General features: G+C 43.3%; 1 pseudogene; it reads left to right on the top strand.

Moving 5' to 3' along the window:
* Positions 1–3,437: 3,437 nt before the first annotated feature.
* Positions 3,438–4,894, top strand: part of LOC110336859 — an 11,560-nt pseudogene continuing 10,103 nt past the window's right edge.

Genomic DNA, 4,894 nt, shown 5'->3' with positions numbered 1-4,894 from the left:
AAGGAAAGAAAGAAAGAAAGAAAGAAAGAAAGAAAGAAAGAAAGAAAGAAAGAAAGAAAGAAAATTGGACATAGTACTACCTGAGGACCCAGCGATCTCACTCCTGGGCATATATGCAAAAGATGCTCCAACATATAACACGGACACATGCTCCACTATGTTCATAGCAGTATAATTTATAATAGCCAATTTATAATTTATAATTTACTAATTCTTTCAGAAGCTTGAAAGAATCCGATGTCCTTCAACAGAGGAATGGATACAGAAAATGTGGTACATTTACACAATGGGGTACTACTGAGTTATTAAAAACAATGGCTTCATGAAATTCTTAGGCAAATGGACGGAACTAGAGGATATCATCCAGAGTGAGGTAACTCAGACACAAAAGAACACACACAGTATGCGCTCACGAATAAGTGGATACTAACCCAAAAGGTCGCAGTGCCTATGACACAGCCAACAGACCACATGGAGCACAGAAGGAAGGAAGATCATGGGGTGGATGCTTCAGTCCTGCATTGAGGGGGGAAACAGGACAATTGTGGGAGAGAGAGAGAGAGAGAGAGAGAGAGAGAGAGAGAGAGAGAGAGAGAAACAAGGGAGGGAGAAAGGAGGAGAAGGAAATAGGGTGACAGTATCAGAATCTGGAGAAGATGTGAAAGAAATAGAGAGGGTCGGGAAATCACATAAAATAGGTGGCAGGAGGGATGAAGAACTGGGGTAGCCACTGGAGGGTCCTAGATACCAGAGAAACATGAGGATCCCAGGACCCAATGGGATTGACATTACCCATGATGAGCGAAGAAGGGGGAGATAGAACCTGTTGAGACCACCTGCACTAGATAGGCATGGCCGCTGGATGGAGTCACCCACCCATCACAAAGGTTTTTTTTTTTCCCCAGAAATTTTCCTGTCCAAAGAAGAACAGGGATGAAAATGGAACAGAGACTGAAGGAAGGGCCAACCAGGGACTGCCCCACCTGAGGACACATCACATCTTCAGACACTAAACCCAACATTGTTGCTGTGGTCAAGAAGTGCTTGCAGACAGGAACCAAGTGTGGTGGTTCCTGTGGAGGTCCAGTCAGCAACTGACCAATGCAGAAGCGGATGCTTGGAGTTAACCATCAGGCTGAACTCAGTGAACCTGATGGGGGAGCTGGCAGAAGGACCAGAGGAGCAGAGGGGGATTGCAACCCCACTGGAAGAATAACATAGGCTGGCCTGACCACCCAGTTCTCCCAGAGACTAGACAACCAACCCAGGAGTGTACCTAAAGGGATCTTTGGCTCCAGTTACATACGTAGTAGAGGGTGGTCTTGCCTGACAGCAATGGAAGGGAAGGCTTCTGGCCCTAGGGATGTTTGATGGCCCAGCGTAGGTGAATGGTGGAGCAGTGGGGCAAGAGAGTGTGGATGGGTGGGGGAGCACCTCATACAGACAAAAGGGAGGGGGAGGGCAGATGTGGGATGGGACTGGCCAAGGGGTAACAGGGAAGTAGGATATCATGGGATGGGGAGTTGGTGGAGGGGGTAACCAGGAGGTGAGATATCATTTGAAATGTAAATGAATGAAATGATTAATAATAATAAAAGAAAAAAAATTTTTTTTGAGACAGGGTTTCTCTGTATAGCCCTGGCTGTCCTGGAACTCACTTTGTAGACCAGGCTGGCCTCGAACTCAGAAATCCGCCTGCTTCTGCCTCTGAGTGCTGGAATTAAAGGCGTGCACCACCATGCCCGGCTGAAAATTATTTTAAAATAAAATAAAATAAGGCCTATTCATTCCCGTTAAGCAACTGACAGACGGAAAAAAGTTCCCATGCCAGTCCAACTTGGTAAACTAATGTGCTGCTTGAGGTCACTTACAGAAGCATCCGATATATCATTTACAAAAACACGGTGATTCCAAGACGACTACACAAAGAAGTTCTCTTAAAACCTTACATATCCTACCCCTAGCAGCTTTTCACTTCTTATATAAGTCCCTGGAAGAGATGAGACCCGCATGATCTTCCTGAAATCAAAGCTGCTCTGTTTCATGACAGAGTCATGCCCATCCTATAGGAAACAGATACATGACAAGCTGACAAAAGCATGCTACCTGCAGTGTAGACTCACAGACACTGAGAGATGATGTACTGTCTAAATTAATGCAAGTCCGCAGCTTCCTTGTTAGCTCTTCTCACTTGGCCTGGAGCAAGGGTGATGGTGTGGGGAGAAGATACTGTCTTCACAGAGCAATATTTCATGATCTACTTGGATCTCACCCTTGTCTTTAGCTCTGTCGCCTCCTGCTAAATTCTGAGTCCTTCCCTGTATAGTCCCTGAGTCTAGGTGCCTGTCCTTGTGGTTTTCTAGAGATAAACCCTCAAAAGAGCAACTTTCCTGGTTGCTGTCCACAGTGCTGATCGCGAAGTTGACGTTCTGCTCTGGGTTCAGCACCATGGTCAGAATCTACTGGCTCATGCTGTGGCTTCCAAGTTCTTTCATCTCAGTTGGAAAGTGCACATAGGCTAAACCAGGTACTTCTCATACACGTAGTCTTCCTAAAGGACTTTCATAAGGAATATGCAGTTGGGTTGAAAATAAAGCTCAGCTGACATAGTGCCTGCCTACAGTGCATGAATTCTGGGGTTCTAGCCTCAACATCACAGAAATTGGGCATGGTAGTCATCTCAGCGCTCAAAAAGTAGAAGTGAGAGAATTAGAAGTTCATGATCACCTTCAACAACTACATAGTTACTTGCATGTCAGTCTGGGTTAAATAAGACCTTGAAAGGAGGGAGAGAGGGAGGGCGAAAGAGAAAGTGGAAGAAAGAGCGAGATCATGAGCATGTGTGCGTGTGTGTGTGTGTGTGTGTGTGAGAGAGAGAGAGAGAGAGAGAGAGAGAGAGAGAGAGATGTATATTTATTTATATGTATGCATATATACAAAACAAACAAATGTGATCAAAAAGTTCAAATGAATAAAGGGAGAGAAGAGAAAGGAAAAAAGTCAATTCTAGTACTTATGCTAAATCTGTTTGTAAGGTCTGAGATTCTTGCTGGGCGGCTCCCTTCAAATCCCTGATCAAGCAGATCAGGGATTTGAAGGGAGCCGCCCAGCAAGAAGCCTAGTTTCCAGTAAACTCCAGTCCAGCTCAGCACTTGTGATTAGCTCCTCTGCATCAGGCACTCTCATCAATTCGTGGGGAGCATTACTGCTAATCTGCTGTTAAGTGAATGGCTTTTTATTTTACCTTTTTGTTTTTCAGTCCAGGCTGGAAAACCATAGCTGCTGCTGCTTGCACGTTGGAGTGTACGTGGTCCTTCTCTCCCTTGATCTCCGTGTCATTTCAGAACTCACAGACACCATTTGCTACAGGAGTTCCAAACATGGCTGGGTTCACGAGAGCAAATGTACAGTGAGAGTGGTTTAGGGAAAAGACGGTGATGATATCGCGGACCCCTGCCCGTCTGTCGGCACTGCTCTCTGCCGGTCTGTGCAGTGTGGCCCAGGCATACCCACCCATCTCTGCCGGAGGAAGATGGTACACACAGGGACTGTTGGAGATCAGAAGGGAGAGCTGTATCCAGTGTGGGCTTTGGGGAGGATAAAGTTGATGTGCAAATAAATTGATACTGAAGCTTAGCAAGTTCTCAAGTGTGGAGCTTCATAAGGTCATAAGAAAGTGTACACATGATTTTTCACAGCTTTCCAGAGCTTTGTGACATTTGATTTTCTTGAAACTTATAAACCTGGATAGGCTGAAGGATGCTTGTTAATTTTACTTTTGAGGGTGTTTTAAAACAGTAGAGCTAGCAGCCACACTTTATGTTTCATTTCAACACTGCTTACAGGTTTCTTTTGTATATAATTCTTAGAATGCTCATTTCTTTTAAATCATTTAATTTGTCCAGCAGAGGGATGTTATTGTGGTAGTATGTAACTATTACCTGAGTTTTGCGAAAGAAAGAAAGAAAGAAAGAAAGAAAGAAAGAAAGAAAGAAAGAAAGAAAGAAAGAAAAGAAGGAAGGAAGGAAGCTTATATGTAATTGAAATACTTGAGATTACATGAAAATGCTGATTTTAATATTTAAGGATCACAGCATTAAAAGAAAAAGAACCAATCCCTTGTATTCAGTTACCCAATGGGGCTCTGGTGGCAGACAGAATTACATACCTGGAACTCGGTCTGCTACATATTCTTGCAGAATATGGCCTTTTTCACTTAAAATGAGTCCTAGGATTGCCATATCTATGAATGGTACAGATTATATGATAAATAATACTGGGCTTGGGGGGAGAAACCTCCTGGAGAGCACCCTTTCTTCTTAGAGTAAGTAATATCCAGCACAATAACCATGAAACTGAGTAATTAAAACTTTGGCTTCTCTAGGGAAAAAAGACCCCTGGTCCTGATGTCCTCAGGGAGATGGATGGACTTAATGCCCTTTTCCTTGATGCTGCAAATTATCAGTATTTATGAAGTAACTGATTTTGTACCACTTTCTGTGACTGTGACCACAGCAGAACAATGTCTCTAGACTGTATCTACATAAAGTTACTAGAATGGTGTCTGTCTGTCTTAGTGACGCATGGATCACAACTAACAACTTAAAATTAGAGTTTGCCCGATCCAGTTCAGCACAGCTGTAGTTGACTAAAAAAATTTACATAACTATTATTTGCTAGCCTCTCTTACTAACTGAATTATTCATTGGTCAGTAAAAGGAGCCTCCTAGCTGATATTTTAGCAGATTTTAAGATCTCCTTCATGGAACTAGAAAATATCATCTTGAGTGAGAAAGCAAAAGAACACACATGGTATGTACTAACTGATAGGTGGATATTATGCAAAAAGCTTGGGATACTCATGATACAACTCACAGTCCATTTGAAGCTCAAG

This window comes from Mus pahari, chromosome 19 (genome assembly GCF_900095145.1).
Source record: "Mus pahari chromosome 19, PAHARI_EIJ_v1.1, whole genome shotgun sequence".
NCBI lineage: Eukaryota > Metazoa > Chordata > Mammalia > Rodentia > Muridae > Mus > Mus pahari.
This window is presented reverse-complemented; position numbering and strand designations above follow the sequence as displayed.